The sequence below is a fragment of the Lygodium microphyllum genome, unplaced genomic scaffold (genome assembly GCF_053477565.2).
Source record: "Lygodium microphyllum isolate KBCC unplaced genomic scaffold, Lygodium_microphyllum_v1.1.10 scaffold_142, whole genome shotgun sequence".
In the NCBI taxonomy this organism is placed as follows: Eukaryota; Viridiplantae; Streptophyta; class Polypodiopsida; order Schizaeales; family Lygodiaceae; genus Lygodium; species Lygodium microphyllum.
Genome location: NW_028229625.1, coordinates 1 through 19514, shown reverse-complemented (window position 1 = coordinate 19514; position 19514 = coordinate 1). Strand labels below are relative to the sequence as shown.

At 39.1% G+C, this 19514-nt stretch overlaps 1 non-coding gene across 1 annotated transcript; it reads left to right on the top strand.

The window, feature by feature from the left end:
* The first annotated feature begins 14841 nt into the window (after nt 1–14841).
* On the top strand, nt 14842–14912 carry TRNAG-GCC (transfer RNA glycine (anticodon GCC)). The gene has a single exon. It is a non-coding gene; the product is annotated as a tRNA-Gly (tRNA).
* Nucleotides 14913–19514: the final 4602 nt, after the last annotated feature.

Genomic DNA, 19514 nt, shown 5'->3' with positions numbered 1-19514 from the left:
ATTGTGCACCACATGAGTGAAACCACATACACATACACATACACTTACACTTACACATTCCTCTTTGTCTTCCTCATCCAATTAGTCTTATGTATGGATTGAAGCTAGATATCCATTTATAATAATTCTTATAATTACTTCATAGTCTCTATAAAATGCAGCTCTATGTTATCTCGTAAAATGCGTCAATTATTCCTTCCAAACTTTACCATTTAACACTCAAACTTCAACAATCAAATATTTTGAAAGACTAAAATATAGCTCTCCCTTAGTTTAATAACAATGGATTTCATACTAATTTCTCGCTAGGGCTCCTATTATATTGCACACCCACTCATCCATAGTTATAGCATCTATCGTGAATTCTAGAGGGACAATTGCTCTATAATTTATATATATATGCATGTATGATAGAATATGTATCATATGTAGTTGCATTTCAAATACTAATACTAATATTAGCTATTCTAGTTAATAAAAGGAGACACCGAATTTTATAATATTAAAGAAATCAGCATTATCATATTATAATCTAATGCCACTCACCTCTTTGTCTCTAATGGCACAAACATACATCTCACTATATGAACAACTTGTGTCATATGCAAGGCCCTAACTTTATTCATTACATGTGTCCTTCACAACTTGCTTAATGAGCTTCACCATAGAGGGTATTGTGGCAAATGAAAATTAATATTCTTATGTCTTTGAGCAAGCGATTAGCCAGATGTATGATGTCAACTAACTCCACCATAGTGTGGAGGTTCATGATGGAATTTGATCCCCCAATCCATTCATGACACTATCACTAGGAAGACAAATCACCATGATGTCACATGCAGTGTTTGTGGTTTCTTCATCAACCTCAACCATTTTGCATTGGTTGACCTTCTTCAATGCCTCCACCAATTGGGAGAATGCCTCACTTGGTTGATCCCTTCTTACATCATTTCTTGTTTTGAATGCCGCTCCACCTTTGCCATCATGGAATTGTGGGAGAGAATGTCTTGCGAGGGTGCTTCCACATGAGCACTAGTATGGCCCTCTTCTACAAATAGAGAAGATTGTTAACTATATATTTCCCTCTTTGTATATTGCCACACATAAAATTCATGAGTCATGTTCTTTTTAGCTCTATGTGTAAGTGCTACATCCTCTAGCATTGCAAGTTTATGGTCTTGAATTCTTTCCTCTTTTACACAAGACAAAGCATTGTTGTTGATATTGTAAAAAAGAAGAAGATTTAAAATCTTTCACATCATATGATTATGACACGTTCAATCTTATCAACTAGGCGCTCCAAACTTTACATTTGAGTGGGGCGTGATCTTGTGTTCTCCACACTCCCCTATGCACTTTTCACCATTGTTGCACCTCTTTGTACAATGGTATGGAAGATGATCTGCAATGCAATATTTGGGAGAACTTTCTCTATTGTTCTATCCATATCAATGATACAAACTACATCTGTTTTTGTTTACACTACAATAAAAGTCCATTTAAAGCAATTCTTAATATGGAACATTGAGAACCTCTAACACAATTCGGATGAATATGCAATAGATTGAAAATTTTCAATTTGAAATACTACATATATCTATTACTCTCTTGTGCTATTTTCGACATCAATGAAATTAAAATATACTTTTCAATTGTCTCTGTCTCATAGAGCCTATAGAATTATAGTCATGAATTATATTTAGCAATATATTTCCACTATAGTACATGAGAAGCATCAGCTACTGACTATAATCTATCAAATATACAGGGATTGGAGAAACCAAATTCAATGTGATGAGGAACGATTTCTACTCAACCTTTCTTATTCAATAGTAGGATTATCCTTGCTTTTTTGTTTTCCTTTTTCAACAACCACACTATTGGTATTACTTTTTTGTGACCAATTATAGTCTCTTTAGAAGGAGATAAGAACTGCGACATATTCTAAAGAATACATGTGAAATTACTTACCAAGTCTTTGGATCCTTGTGTCTCTTGTACCTTTGCTTTTAAGTATTTTTAGGAGAATACATTTTTATTGGAGAGAAATTCATCTTCAGGGTAGTCAAGGAAGATAGAGCAGACAACTTATGCCTATAAATAGGCAGTCACTTCATTCATTCTTCACTCCTACTGTATCTCTCTTCACTCATTCTTCACCACCCCACCACTCTTCAGTCATTCTTTACCCCTCTTCCTCTGTCATCAAACACCCTTCCCTCACTAGCCCCTTTCACTACCCTCACACCCCTTCAGGAGGACATTGTGGTTCATGGCTCATGGCTATTTTCACCCTTCCTCTTCTACTTCAGTGGCCCTGTTCCATCATCAAGCCTTGCATTTGGAGCATCTTCCACCTAGTGTCACCATCATCTACTTGGCATTAGCACCCTTCTCCAACCATCAAGCTCCACCTTTACCTTTGTTTTTGCAGGCCAGCTCATCTGGCATCATCTTTATCCACCTAGCATCAGCATCTTGGCTACTCTCCTTGCATTTGATAGCTTCCACACTTTGGGATTTGCGTTTTTTTGCCTAGGTCACTCCTCAACATCAAAGGATTGTGATCTTCTCCCTCGATAGCAGCCGGTGACCATCTTCTACATCTTCGACAACATTAGAGGACTGTGTGTGCAAATTTTCCATAGGTGATGCTGCTTGATTCAGACACGACAATGTAGTTATCTTTTAAGTTTTCGCTCTGTTGTATCAACTTTTCTTCTTATAGCATGATTCAGTGCATTATCACCATGTTCTTCTTATGTTTCTAAGTTTCTCTTATCTCTTAGTATTTGCTATACACACTCTTACTCCTTGAAAACCCTACTATCTCTCTATATTGTTGCTTATTTTGACATGGTATCAGAGCATACCTATCATTTTTGACATTTGGTGTCTCGAAGGGGGCAAGGAGGGAGCACTTGATTTGAAAATTATTTTTTTGGAAAGAGGGTTGCAAGCAAACCCTTCTTGGTAAAAAAAATTTCATAAGTCCTCTCCATCATCTCTGAGGGGAGTTGGTGAAAATTTTTTGGCCAAAGAAGGGGTTGTCGACAAACCCCTCTTGGTGAAACCTTTTTCATAATCCTCTCCATCATCTCCCTCTCTCTAACAATTAATAATGTGTGCATATACATGCATGCACACACGCACGCACACATACACACATGCACATGCAGTTGCACATGCACACAGATTAGGTGGCTTGCTTTGAATTTTTATTCTCGCTGAGAAGGGGGACTACTAGTGACAGCCCCTTATCCATTGAAATAAATTTTCACAGCTCCTCTCCATTACCCCCTCCATAATCTCTCATCCTTAGCAAGGTCTTGAACCTTCTCTTTAGTAGCATTTGTCTCATCTAGATGGGGGATGTGATCCTTCTCCATAGGAGTGTCCTTATTATCAAGGGTTGATTCAATCCACAATGTTTCATGGGCTTCTACACTCTCCTCCCCCTCATTTTTCTTAGGATTTCTTAGGACATGTCTTGGTGTTGTAGCCTATGGCTTTATAGATGTAACATGAGTTGGGAAAAGTCAAAAATTTTGACTTTAGTGCATATCTTGAGCCTGTTTGTATCAAAGGGCTCAAAAAGTTCTCAAATCTCATTTCTTCAATCCCACAACATCTAGGCTTGCTTTTGGATCTAATTGCACCCAAAAGGCATGATGGCACATATAAGTCATGCAACTATTCCAACTTTAGAACTTTAGCAAGAGCACCCAAATGACACATATAAGGCATGCCCTAGAGCTTTAATGACCACCTCAACTTTAATCTCAAGCCAATTTGGGAGGGACAAGAAATGCACCCTTGTGGGCATTAATATTTGAGAACTTCTTATGGTGCGCAGATCGGACGCAGGTAGCTCACGTAGTGAATTCCCAAAGGTCCCCAAGAACAAAGCACTCTACTTTTTAGCACAAAAACCAATGTAAAAGCAAGCACGACATGAGACAAGAGACAAATTGGGTTGAATCTCCCCCATGCCTTGTGTGAGCGCTTCACAAAGCATGTATTTAATATATATTTTCAATCTTTTTGCTCAAAAATAGCCCAATTACAAAAATATACAAGCTTTTAGCTTTTGAGTTTGCTTTCTACCAAAAATAGGAAAATAAAGCTAATGGACGGTGCCCAAAGTCTGGCACGCCCAATCTCAATGTCCAAATAAAAATAACATATCCAGGCGCATAAGCGCATACAAAATAATAATAAATAGTCGATGTCTCTATAGACATAATCAAAATATAGGCGTGGCGCCTATCAAAATATAGTCGAAAGATCGGAAACCCACTAGACTCCAATGCTTTCCTCCGCCACTGCTGCTATCTCTACACATCAACTGAAGCATTCACAATCGTTAGTAAAATAACACAATTAAACCGACAAAAGTGAATACCTAGCAGTCTTCAGCTACATAAATAAATCAACTGGTTAGAAATAAATCCTAACCTTAATTTATTACGAGTGCGCACTCTAAACTCATAAACGTTTATTAATTTAATATGCATTTTGCGGAATCACCTGCTATGGAATCACCCATGTACACACTAAATTAATGAAACGCCCGAAAAGGACAGGCGTCCCCATCAACTTCTCGCACAAAGAATCCGTCTTTGCGTATGAGCCCCGGTCATCTAAGTTTACGGAATCCACCGTAAAACCTCACGGAATCCACCGTGGAATATGCCTCCTGGCATCATACCCCCGGGGTGGGATAGCAATTGACCTCAATTGCTATTAGCTCAATGTGGAGCTAACAGAGTGGGGAAAGCATTTAGGTCTCTAGCGTGCATCCATTGTGCTTCTTCTACAGGATGATTCTTAAATTTCACGAGATATCTAGAGTACCTTCGGCCAGTTCTAGTGGTCATGTAGTCAGTGTCTATAATGGCTTCTGGTTCAAGTATTTCAGTCTCTTCTTCTAGTAAAGGTGGGTTTTCATAGACAGGGTGGATAGGTAATTGTCCTCTAAATGGTCTCAATAAACTAATATGAAAGGTATTATGAATTTTCCAATGAGATGGCAATTCTAACTTGAATGCATTGTCATTAATCTTATGAATGATTCTAAATGGTCCGTAGAATCTAGGGGCTAATTTGACAACTGGATGTCTATCTACACTTTGCAGTCTACGCTTTTCTATTCTAAGCCAAACATAATCATCAACTTTGAAATTCATGGCTTGTCTTTTCTTGTTGGCTTGTTTGGTATATGATTGTTGGGCTTTAGCAATCATATCCTTGACCTCATCAAAAATAGTGTTATGCATAACAGCAATATCATCGGCACTTTGTATTTTATTAGACAAAGATGCAACAGGTGTAGATAATCTATGTCCATAAATAACTTCAAAAGGTGCTTTCTTTGTAGATGTGTGCGGTGTATTGTTATATGCAAACTGTAATAAATGTAAATGAGTATCCCATGTCTGAGGTTTAGAGATAGTGTATGCACGTAAAAGATCTAAAATAGTGCTATTTGTGGCTTCTGTTTGTCCATTTGTTTCTGGATGAAATGCAGATGAGAAATGAATCTTTGTGCCTAGATTTGCAAACAGTGTAATCCAAAAATTATTACAAAATCTAGAATCTCTATCTGAAATGATCACTTTCGGCAATCCATGGTTAGTAAAAACAGTTTTCAAAAATAACTGTGCTGCTTGTGATGCTGTTAAAGTTTTCTTACATGCAATGAAATATGCTTGCTTACTAAATCTATCTACAATTGTCCAAATCATGTCATGGTTAGATTTAGTATTTGGTAAGCCAGTAATGAAATCCATAGATATATGTTCCCAAGGTTTAGATGGAATAGATAAAGGCATTAATAACCCATACTGTTTACCATGATGTCTTTTTATTCTTTGACAAATCAGACATTCAGAAACAAAATTAGACACATCTGCATCCATATGCGGCCAATAAAAATCTTCAGTTAACATGCGTAATGTAGAAATGATACCTCTATGACCTTGATATGGGGGACAATGAATTTCATTCAAGATAAAAGATCGGAATGGAATAGTAACACACAGTCTCTTTTCAAAGAACATGAATCCATCATTATATGACAATGAATCAACAGGAATGAAATTATTTTGAACTAATTTTTGCCAATCAGAATGAAAAGTAATATCCTGGTGATATGTGTCTTTCATAGCAATCAAAGAATCAAAAGATATGATAGAAATGTTATGAATTGCAGGTCTTCTACTCAATGCATCGGCAACTACATTTTCTTTTCCAGGTTGGTATTGAATGATAGGATGGAAACTTTGAATGAATGAAGCCCATTTGATATGGCGGTCAGAAATTTGGGGTTGGCTAAGTAGATGTCTAATGCTTTGCTGGTCGGTCTTTATCATGAATTCTGAACCCATTAAATAATGCTTCCATTGTTTTAATGCTTGTACAACTGCTAAGAGTTCCTTGTCATAAGTGGAATATTTGAGCTCAGAGGGTTTCAGCTTAGAACTAGAATATGCTATTGGATGGTTATCTTGCATTAACACGGCTCCTATTCCTGATCCGCTAGCATCAGTCACGACTAAAAAGAATGGTCTATTAAAGTCAGGCAATTGTAGGACAGGGGCATTGGTCAATGCACGTTTAAGTAAATCAAAGGATTTCTGCTGGTTTTCAGTCCATTGATAAACAATGCCTTTCTTAAGAAGTTTGGTCAGTGGTAAAGCAAGTAATGAGAAATTACGTACAAACTTCCTATAGAAACTAGCAAGACCAAGGAATGAGCGTAATTCATGTACATTTTTAGGAATAGGCCAATGCAATATTGCGTCAATTTTCTTAGGATCAACTTTTATTCCTTCTTTTGATACAATATGACCTAGATATTCTATTTCTGTCTTAAAGAATTCACTCTTGTCAGGATTTGCAAACAATTGATTTTCTTTCAGTAATTGAAAAACTAATGATAAATGCTCATAATGCTCTTTTTCACTTTGACTGAACACTAAAATATCATCAAAGAAAACAATCACACAATACTGATATTTTAGAAAAATATGGTTCATCATTCTACTGAAAGTAGCAGGTGCATTAGTTAATCCGAATGGCATAACTAAGAATTCGTAATGGCCAAACTGTGTCCTGAATGCAGTCTTAAATATGTCGGATCTATCTAGCCTCACCTGATGATATCCAGATTTAAGGTCAATTTTACTAAAAATAGAAGATCCTTGCAGTTTGTCCATAAGGTCATCAACTCTAGGTATAGGATACCTATTCTTTACAGTGATCTTGTTTAATGCTCGGTAGTCAATACACATCCGATAAGTATTATTCTTTTTCTTGACTAAGAGCACAGGTGCACCGAATGGAGAACTGCTAGGTCGAATTAAACCTCTATTTAGTAATTCTTCTACTTGACTCTGGATTTCTTTTTGCTCTATTTGATTGTGCCTATATGGGGCTTTGCAAGGTGGTTGTGTGCCAGGTATTAGGTCAATCTTATGGTCTTCTGGACGTGATGGAGGTAAACCTGGTGGTAGGTCTTCTGCAAAACAGTCCTTAAAATATGCAAGAAATTCCTTATGCCTAGGGTGCATATGAGTTTCTTTTGCGTGCAATTCATTCACCCAAATGAGATATGATTTAGTATTCTTGCGTAGTGCACGTTTTGCTTGAGTATGCGAAAGCAGTGGAAACATATGAGATGCATGCATACCAAATAATGTAATAGATTTTCCTTGAAAATTAATATTCATTGTGTGTGTGGAATAATCTATATTGGGATTATGTTGGTGTCTCCATGGCATTCCTAGAATAATGTCGCTAGACTGTAATGGGACAATTAAGAAATTTCTTCTTTCAATATATGGACCAATTTTGAACTTCTTGTGTGCCATTGTACCTAGTGCCTAAAAATGCAGCTTTTATGCGATAATGCGTAGGTACTGTATGCAATTTCAATTCCTTTACCAATTTTGCTGAAATAAAGTCATGCGTACTACCGTCATCATGCAATACAGTTCTTTCTTTTCCATGCACTATACATTTCATAGTCAACAATGAATGTAAAGTAGGCATACCTGGTAAAGTGTCGGAAGTAGTAGTAGGATCATCTTCTTCTTCAGTGAAGTCCGGCATATCCTCATGCTCGTCCTCGTCCATAGCTCCAAGGTAGTTGATATGTGCTGATGGCTTCTTTGAATGACAATTTGCTGCGAGATGGCCTGGCTGGTGACACTTGTAACATACGATGGGCTTGGCTTTGGTCACATTATTTGCAATGGCTGGGAGTCTGGGTATATTTGGATTTGCTTGTTGGATAGGCTTAGGATTTGGATTGATAGTGGATGGTAATGTAGGTGGTTTAGGCCAATTCTTGCGGAAAGATGGTGATGAAAAACGACCTGGATTAAACCTTCTGAAATTTGAATTGAATTGTTTAGATCCATAATTACCGTTTGCTTGGAATGGCTGTGGTCGTCGATCTCTTCCACGTAACTTATCTTCAGTGTCGTGAGCTAAGGAGATAGCATCTTCAAGAGTAGCAGGCTTGAACATATTCACCTCAGCGTAGTAATGTCCAAGAAGTCCAGACATGTACTTCCGCTTATGTGTCGTCTCTGGTACGTCTTCAAGCATGCGTAGCTGTAAGAGTGCATTCCAAAAACGCTCTGTATACTGTGGTATAGGCTCACGGTCGCGTTGTTGCAGTAAATCCCATTGCTTGATTGCCTTCTCATGAAATTGCGGTGGAAGGAAATTTTGCACGAACTTCTTCTTAAAATCTTCCCATGTAGCAGGACATTCTATGCTCTTGCGGACGACAGTCCACCAAAGTGATGCTCTATCTATCAGATGATTAGTAACACACTTGATTTTATCTTTCTCAGGATAAGTTTCCTCATGGAAATAGTCATCAAACTGGCTAATGAATGATAAAACAGTCTTTCCTTCTCTTATGCCATTGAAAGTGCGAAACTTGAAACTTCGTTTACTTATCTTGGATTCCTTGCGAATGGTTTGTGCTTCAAGAGTGGCGTCGATGGTACGGCGTATCAAATCTTCAGCTTGAGGTTCTTCTTTATCAGTGGACGCTCCTTGTAGCTTTGTCAATTGCGCTTGCAAGGCTTGCCTAGCTCTTCGCTCTTCGTCCAATTGTAACATGATAAGATCCAGTTTTTGCTCCATGGTAGGCTCGGGTAGGTCGTCTTCAGCCATAGGATCATCCATATGTGGGGTAGTCATCCTGTAAAACTCAACAAACCTTTCTCACTCAAAATCAGTTAGCGGGATGAGCGTAGCTCAAATTTGGGGTTATAAGGCTATGTATTTTTGGGTATTTTCTTCTTCAATTTTCAGAAATTCTGAAATATTTCTGTCTCCGTTTGCTGAAAGTACTTCAACGAACTTGTAGATAGGTAAAACAGCTTGCTGCGAACAACTTTCCAGTTCTGAGTTTTTGCAAACGAACAAGTCTTCTAGGAGTTTTAAGCAATAGTCAGTTCTGATTTAGTCTGACTTGCAAAGTTGCAGACTTAACAGACTTGCAGGGTTGTGAACTTGCTGAACTTAGCCGACTTGCAAAACTTGCGGGACTTGATTCCAAGTGACTAACGGAACTTGTCTTCTGGAGTGCGTGACCGAGAGTTTGCAGACTTGTCTGCTCAGTAGAACTTGCAGAGTATAGTATGGCTTAAGCTTAATTAGTTAAGCTTAAGCTTAATAAGCTTAAGAAGAAAGGCACCGTTTTCTGATCGTGAGGGGGGGGGGGCCGTTTTTCCTTCACGCGGATTTTTCGGGGGTCCTCCTCTTGGCGACGATTTGACATTTTGAAGCTAATAAGCTTCTTAAGCTTAAAACTAAGCTTTTACACTAAGCTTTTTTTTTGAAAATAGAGATATGGCTTCTTACTGTTCATCACGACTTGATGAAGAGAATTGATGAGTGGTCCTCCGCCGACAGAGAGTGGTCCTTCGCGATCTGACAGTGGAAATAGGGGTTCTTGATCGCCAAAAGTCTGCCTGTATCGACGGTTCGCGACGAGATTGACTGTAGAGGCCGTTTGTTCCTGGAGCTCCGCCTTCGCCCGAGATTGGTAGCGATTGGAAGCCCTTGATCTCTGCTCCGCTCTGATACCACTGGTGCGCAGATCGGACGCAGGTAGCTCACGTAGTGAATTCCCAAAGGTCCCCAAGAACAAAGCACTCTACTTTTTAGCACAAAAACCAATGTAAAAGCAAGCACGACATGAGACAAGAGACAAATTGGGTTGAATCTCCCCCATGCCTTGTGTGAGCGCTTCACAAAGCATGTATTTAATATATATTTTCAATCTTTTTGCTCAAAAATAGCCCAATTACAAAAATATACAAGCTTTTAGCTTTTGAGTTTGCTTTCTACCAAAAATAGGAAAATAAAGCTAATGGACGGTGCCCAAAGAGTCTGGCACGCCCAATCTCAATGTCCAAATAAAAATAACATATCCAGGCGCATAAGCGCATACAAAATAATAATAAATAGTCGATGTCTCTATAGACATAATCAAAATATAGGCGTGGCGCCTATCAAAATATAGTCGAAAGATCGGAAACCCACTAGACTCCAATGCTTTCCTCCGCCACTGCTGCTATCTCTACACATCAACTGAAGCATTCACAATCGTTAGTAAAATAACACAATTAAACCGACAAAAGTGAATACCTAGCAGTCTTCAGCTACATAAATAAATCAACTGGTTAGAAATAAATCCTAACCTTAATTTATTACGAGTGCGCACTCTAAACTCATAAACGTTTATTAATTTAATATGCATTTTGCGGAATCACCCGCTATGGAATCACCCATGTACACACTAAATTAATGAAACGCCCGAAAAGGACAGGCGTCCCCATCAACTTCTCGCACAAAGAATCCATCTTTGCGTATGAGCCCCGGTCATCTAAGTTTACGGAATCCACCGTAAAACCTCACGGAATCCACCGTGGAATATGCCTCCTGGCATCATCTTAGGACTCAAAGCTAAAGGACCATGGGGTTGTATAGACCAAGTTTCTTGCAAAATCCATAGTGCTTCCAAAGTATGAAATCCTTGTCATTAGTAGTACTTTCCAACATGCCAAAAAAGAATCGATCAAAATTGCAATATCTCTATCCACCTGATAGGTGGATGAGAACGACTTGCGAAACTCCATCTCATAATGAATGCGGCCTAAGAAGAAACAATATATACCAATGTTTGCATATTGTTCATACCTAGTTCTAAGTATAGGTAGGCTAAAAGCCATAGGAGCATGCAACACCTTGCAAGCCTCTCCTGCCTACTTCTCCCCCAACTCATTGTACGTTTTGAGATTGTTGTGCAGCTATTTCTCAATCTCTTCTTCCAAGTTGATATATTTTTTCTGCATAGTGTAAGCGAAATCTAACTCCAGTGGCATCTCCATTGATTCTTAGGGACCTCTCTTCTCAGTCTTTACCATCCTTAGCACCCCTCTTACTTGGGTGCATGCATGTAATAGCCACCATGTGTTTGGTGGAAGTTGTTTTTGCATGATGACCATTAAGGCTTTAACACCTTGTCAGCTCAAAGAGACCATCAATCCCTCCACAAATCACACTCCATTTTGAAGCTTGATGGTAGAAGCATTGTAGGTTTTATCGACGCAAACACCGCCTCGTTGTTATGTAACAAAATTTGATCTTTTTTTTACCATGTTTCTCAACGTTTCGTTGTTATTGTTGCATCGGTGCCATTTATTTTTCATGGGGATGACAAGGACCTTGCATGCTCCAACTTCAACAATTTTTATTTTTATTTTATCCATCCCACTTAAAATTTGATGTAGCTTTACTTAATATTACTTTACAAGCTCCTTGATACTTCAATAGATTCATCTCTCTCTACACACATGCTCTCTCCCCCCATCTTGCATGTGGGCCATGTATGGAGTATTGTTTTAAATAGATGCACCAGCTCCCTCCCTCTCTCTCTCTCTCTCTCTCTCTCTCTCTCCTTGCATGATGTTAATGTATCCCATACCTTTTTATTATCTATTTTCTTCTTTAATTTTATCTATTTTTTTAATAGATGCATGTCTCTCCCATCTTGTATGCTTCTCAATGACATGATGGACTACTCAAGGTTGTAAGCAAGATGTTAATGATTATGCTTGCTTGAAATTGTAAAGAAAAAAAGTATCTAATTCTTTGGTGGGTAGTGTTGCTTATTTTATCATATAGTCATTGATGTATCCTTGTCAAAGTAGAAACATCTACACATATAGTCTCCGCTCACCCCTTCTTCAAAACCCTTTCTCCATCTTTTAAAGATTGCTACCATGTGCTCACTTATGCTCGTGACTTTTTGAGGCTACAACATGGGCAAAGGCTCCCTTCTACTGACAGAGCTTTAAGTTCAAATACCTATGTGCTCTTCAATTATGTCTAATCCATTAGAATGCCCATCAAAGGAGTGAGTTTGCATATCACTTTTACTTTTTGTATGAATTTTGAGGGTAAACTATATTACCTTAGGGAAAATGTGAGATGAAGCATGAGCTCATATGGATGGGAATTAATCTCAGAGGGTTATATGAGTGTTTATCCGAGTCGCATGCGCACAAATGCATGCATGTGCACCCACAGACACATGGTCAAAGTAAGAGAGAGACACACAAAAAAGTGAGATGAAGGGGTTCCATGTGAGTTGGAATTACATTGCCTTAGAGAAGAGAGAGGGGGGTTCACACATGCTTGCCTTCTACGCACTTGGACATCCATGCCTAAGTAGGAAATGTATTGAGAGAGAGAGGGAGGGGTTAAACATTTACATGTGTCCTAATGACCCCTGCTTGCATGGGTCCTAGTGTAGAGCACTAGTGCTCCATGTTACGACCAAGATGATCCCATAGTCAATCATACCCCTGACCTCAACATCTCTAGACTCTTACTATTTTGGCATTATCAAACTCCTTCTTCAACTCGTCTATCTCCATCATGTTTGTGTGTGAAGAGGTGGAGCTCCATCATGTGCAAGGTGCTGATATGTAAGAGAGAGAGAGAGGACCAAGGTGGGTCCAAAGACAATTATACCCTCACCCTCACCATGTCTTGCACCTTTGGAGGCATTTAAATCAATTCGTTGAGGCTCGTGTAACCTTTCATAGAAATTTGAATCATGTCATAAGGCTTATTTCAGCCTTCATAGTTTTTCAAATTATTAGAAGGATAGATAACCTTCCAAATTTGAGGCTTTCAAATTAATGCTATTCCAATGTGACTTTTGAATTTGACCTTATTCAAATGAGGCCTTGAGCTGTATTACACAACTATTGCATTAATAGAAAATTATGATCCTTTGATGAATTAATCATTCGAACCATATATACCATATGATTTTAGTTGTTGCTAAAGTCTTCACCACCAAAGCAGCACAAGGATTCTTGAACCTAAAAAGTAATCCTAAACTTGAAAAGCTATAACTAGATGGATTTTGAATTTCACATGGGTCAAGAGGTCTCTCTCTATTTATTTCTTTTGCAATCTCTCTTATTGGCTTTAACAATGTCACGTAGCTCTCTCTCTCTCTCTCTCACACACACACACACACACACACACACACACACACACACACACACACACACACACATACATTTGAACTTAGAAAGCCATCCAATTCCCATGGCTCTAAGTGAGTTCCATGAGTGGGATTATTTTATGTGGAGAATTCAATACACCAAATTGCTAAGAGCTCTTGGGCACAGGGCCCAAAACTTTAGTGAGCATGCATGTAGGCTCTATGTGTATGTGTGGGTAGGTTTTTGGTGAGAGGAAGGTCAAATGCTAGGGGAAATTCTCATGAGAGAGGAAAGTTAAGAAGTTAAGTCTTCTAGCAAGAAGGATGTGGAATGTTTCTTTGATAAAAAAAAGGCTATATAAAGAATAATTGCTACAAGTGGAAGCATAAGAAAAAAGGGCAAAAAGCAAAATGAATGTGATTACAAAAAGAAAGAGAAGGTCAATGCAAAGATGGAGAAGATCAATGTGCATATAGCAGTGATGATTTGTATGTTTCCTATTTTGGTGATGCATTGTTGGTTGTCATGGATAATTGCATGCCACAAAATTGGATTTTGGACTCTGGAGTATTATTCCATGTCAATAAATATAAAGAGTGGTTTATTACATGATAATGGAAGAGGAGGATGAATCTATCTTGGTAATAACTATGCACGTGGCATTGTTAGTATTGGAAATAATCACTACCTAATGGATCTTCCTTTGTCTTATGGAATGTACATCATGTTCCTAACGACATGTTGCAAATTTCAACTAAGAGTCCGATTAGTAACATGATAGGTGGATGACTGTGGTTATAGGGTGATCTTTGGAGATCATGTATGGAAAATTTGCAAAGGGTCTCTTATTGTTGCCAAAGGGCAAAATTTTGGTATTGACACAACAATCTCTCCTGAAAGTGTTATTGTCAGCAATTGTGTTATCCTTAATTGTATCCTCCTTTAGTACCAAGGTTATTATTTCTAAACTCTGAAATGTGCCCTTTGTCCACCTATGTGGCATCGACACTAGAGCATATTGGAATAGAAAACACCCCTTATTTAACTTAGTTTTACACTAGTGGCCTTATCCCATTCTTGTAGCAAGCACCCATTCCAACAATATAAAATTCATCTAGCTATATAACAATCCGTAATTAGCAAGTGCTAACTTGATCGCCAACCTTAATTTGCACGAACATATTAAATGGTGAGAGTGGGAGGTTGTCACCTCTATTACGTATAAGCAGATTATGTAAACGGTAATTTTTAAGAAATAAATAAAAAAGATGGGTAAACTCAACGTCGAGCACTGGTGGTCTAGTGGTAGAATAGTACCCTGCCACGGTACAGACCCGGGTTCGATTCCCGGCCAGTGCATTTCATTAGGATCTGTTTTGATTCGCTTATTCCTTTTGTTTTCCGTTCGATTCTTTGTATTAGCGCGATCATTGGTTTGGGTATACCGTATGACTCTTCTGAGTGTGCAAAATCTAATATAATATAGTGCAAGATTGTACTTTAATCGAGGAAAGACTTCTCATGCTAGATGAATCATTGTTCGTCTGGTTGGGTTGGGTGGCCTTCTCAACTGGCGCTCCCAAAACACGAGTGGGGTGCAGGGCATCGTTAGGTGTGAAACTAAGCTTACGCCAAAATAGCTTACATACCCAGTGTCTCGGCCTGAGCGGCCTCAGAATTAGAAGTGCGCCATGCAAAAAACCATTCAGACACGCACGAGTCCGGGGTGTGCATTTTCGAATCCCCTCTCCTCGGAGCTCGGGAAACAATTTTGGAGGAAGAGGAAGTAAATCCTTTTCACCATCATCTCGGAAGGATGTATCCTCTATGGAGATTGTATTTTATACATAGATTTAAAAAAATATAATTATATTTTAAATTTTTCGAAGAAGATTTATTTCCTTCTTCCAAAGAATTAAAAAAGATTTTTCTCAAGGTGAACAACAATATAAAATATCACTTCTTTTTTTCCATATGAATTTCAAGGCAACCCCACAAACCAAATTGATGAACTTTGAGTTAGCCTCATCTAAGTTGGCTCTGTCACCAAAGAAAGTAGTTATTACTCCAAAATCCTTCCTCAAATTAGCATTACCCAACCACCAAAGAAAGTAGTTATTACCCCAAAATCCTTCCTCAAATCAACATTACCTAGTCAATGTCTGAGTTTTCTCCACACCAAGCACGTGAGTCCATTCACTTGAGTATCTTCAACATAAATGTTCAAAGTAAGCAAACAACAATACATAACTCTTGGATTACAAAAAGCAAAAGAGTTTGATTATTGTATGCATAGGTATATATATGCTTTGTATTGCCAATATTAACCGTGAAGGAATGAAGAGTTGTGGAGCTCTTCCCCCACAAATAGTGCCACCATTTTAGCATAAATGTCTCTAGAAAAGGGTTTGAAACCAAGTTGATGGTTTATGCATTGCTCGGGGTTGTTCATTTGGAAAAATCCAATCTTTCCACTTTCTCGACATTGCTCGTAGTCATAGATCTTATTGAATGTTGCTTGCAACTTTTTCCACTTGTCCTAGTAGAGTAGTTGTTCCATGTACATTTTGCTTGTTGCACATTGATGCTATCACTTGCCATCAAATTTTCACCTTGCTCCTTATATCGAATACATAGTGGATCATGTTATATTTTTCTTACATTCACAAGGTAGTAACACTTTGTACTCATTCCACCTAGATTTGCCAATGGCTTGTTTTGCTCAATGGCTCTTTTACCCCTGTCCCTACCCCTACCTCTAGTAGCAATGGGTGGGTGGGATTCTGTTGTATTTTTCCCCATGGGTGGTATAAGGGTGGGGTTGGCTATAGTATCAATACTCACTGGGGAGGAGTTCTCTAAGGATGACAATGAGATAATGAAGATGATATATCCATAGACTTTACGACCCTGGGTAGATCCATATGGATCCCAAGCCCCAAAAATCTATCAATCCATTAGTGGATATTAGAATAGTCAGACAAAAGTTGGAATTAGCATGGCTAGAATACCTAGAGGTCCTTGATCATGAACAATTAGGGTACAAGCCCACAGATCTCATCCCCACTCTCAAAGTCCTTCCAATTGTAGGAGAAAAGGACGATGATGGAGACTTAGAGCAAGAGTCTAGTTTAACAAACTCAAAGTCTAATACTAGCACATATATAGATCTTGAGATATCACCACCTCACAAGGCTAAAAAATGGACCTACCTATGCATTTAAGGAGGTGGAGGATAAGGGTGTTGAGATATTTAGCTCCACTCGTGATATGCCAGGGTGACCGTTGTGCATTTATGTCACCGACGTGTCAATTGCAGATGCGGTTGGTACACCGCCCATGAATAATAGCTACATGATAGCTATCCTTATCTACTCTAGTTCGTGGCTCAGTTAGTATGCCACCTTAGTTAGTTGAGTTTGGTTTGAGGCCCATATATAGGGTTCTTCTATTTCTTTGTACGTGAGTTCTTTTTGGCTTACACAACTAAGAAGAGGAAAACTGTTTTCAGCCTCCACCTCTGTGTGTATTCCCCCAATGTGCAAGCAAGAAAGCTTCAAGTGAGACTCCTTCCTTCTCTCCCACAATCTTGACATGGTATCAGAGCCTTGTTCGTGGTAAGGAGCTCAAGAAAGCAAGCCAAGCTCGCGGTGTTCTGGTAAGAGGAGCAGTGTTGCTTTCATTTTCTGTTTGGGAGCAGATCTCTGCAGGTAGCACAGCCGGAAAGTGCAGGAGTGCATTGTCTCGGGTTGAGATGCCCTTCGTGGTGAAGCAAGAGGACAGTATATGTTGCGGGATAGGGCTTTAGCCCTTGGTGACCTTGTTTTTTCTTATTTGAGGCCATTTCGGGGCCTGTTTTGGAGGCGAAAGTTTTCTGCACGCACTCAGGAAAAGGCCCAGTTTTATGCTGTGCGACCACTGTTCTACAAGTCGGTGAAAAGTTACTGTAGAAATTGCATTGTATGCCTGTGCGCAGAGACATTGGGAGTTACAGAATCATCCTTGTTGCCTGTTGATGCAAAATCGTCACTAGGAAGTGACTGTGTGGTCAAATACCACTTTCGTCATTGGATGCAGACATGTCTGAATTGAGTGCAGCAATGTTTGCACATGGGACCGGCGTAGTTGTAAAATTGATATCTGGCATAAACGCATTGATCATGTTAATGTACAACGACTTAAATCAATGCATGCCCAAAATATTGTTGCAGGTTTGCCAAAATTCAAGGTTGCAGAAATGCATAAGGTATGTGAAGCCTGTCAGTTTGGAAAACAGGCAAGGAAACCATTTCCTAGACATGTTCAAGAGAGTAAGAAGCCATTGGAATTAATCCACTCTGATGTGTGGACAACTAAAGCTGCATCTCTTGGAGGCTGTCATTATTTTATCAGTTTTATTGATGACTATAACAGAAAAGTTTGGGTGTATTTTATGAAAAAGAAAAGTGAAGTTTTTGGGCATTTCAAAACTCTTAAAGAGATGGTTGAAAAAGAAACAGGCCTGCAGATAAAATGCCTAAGGTCAGATGGAGGGGGAGAGTACCTCTCAAATGAGTTTGCAAGGTTCCTGTAGGAGCATGGCATAAAGCAGCAATATTCATGCAGTCATACACCACAACAAAATGGAATTGCAGAAAGGAAAAACAGGCATATTGGAGAGGTATCTCGTGCCATGCTCAATGAAAAAGACTTGCCGGATTTTTATTGGGCTGAAGCAGTTGCTACAGTAGTCTACATAATGAACAGGACTCCCACTGCAGCAATACATGGAATGACTCCAGAAGAGAGGTATACTGGTAGGAAACCAGATATTTCTCATTTGAAAATTTTTGGTTGCATTGCCTATGTACATGTGCCAGATGAGTTGAGATCCAAGTTGGATCCAAAAGCTGAGAAGTGCATCTTTATTGGCTACTCTCTGCAGCAAAAAGGGTATAGATGCTATAACCCTTCTACTCGTAAGTTTACAGTGAGCAGAGATGTTGTTTTTGATGAGATGAGTAGCTGGTATAAACCAGTAAATGTGATTGATGATGTAGATGCACAAAATGGTAATGCTGCACAGAATTCACAGCAACAGTCACAAAATATTAGTGGACCTGGAGCGTCCTCTAGCAGTGGTTCACATTCTTCGCCATGGACAGGCAGATTGAGATCAGGAGAATCTTCTCAAAGTAATGCAGATAGTGGTATGCAAGTTTCACGAAAAGGAAAAGAGAAGGTTGATCAGCCCATGTTTGATGTGAATGCAGGCCATTCTTATGTGGATGGTGAATCCAGTGGCTCAGAACAGAGCATTGATGATGAGTTGGGTATTCCTTCTATTGTTACACCTGGAGTAAGGAAGACCATGGATGTTTTGAGAGCACCTGGGAGTGAACCTACTTTGCGCAGGTCTATGAGAGCTAGGTATCCTGTGGATAGGCTGAAATATGATGGATTTACAGCCATTCACTATGCATATATGGTCAAAGTGATACATGAACCAGAACCCACTTCTTTTGAGCAAGCCATGGGAAAAGAAAAATGGGAGAAAGCCATGGATGAAGAAATGGATGCCTTGGAAGCAAATGCTACATGGGAATTGGTACCTGTGCCTAAAGGTAAAAATGCAATTGGCTGTAAGTGGGTTTATAAGGTGAAGCACAATGCAGATGGTTCTGTGAACAGATACAAGGCAAGATTAGTAGTCAAGGGGTATGCACAAACATATGGCATTGACTATAAAGAAACATTCAGTCCGGTTGCAAGGATGGCAACCGTAAGAGCAGTCATTGCTATGGCTGCATCAAAGGGATGGTCTTTACATCAGATGGATGTAAAGAATGCCTTCTTGCATGGTGATTTGCAAGAAGAGGTCTATATGGAGCAGCCACCAGGTTATGTGCATACTGTTCATCCTGAGTTTGTTTGCAGGTTGAAGAAAGCCTTGTATGGCTTGAAGCAAGCACCTAGAGCATG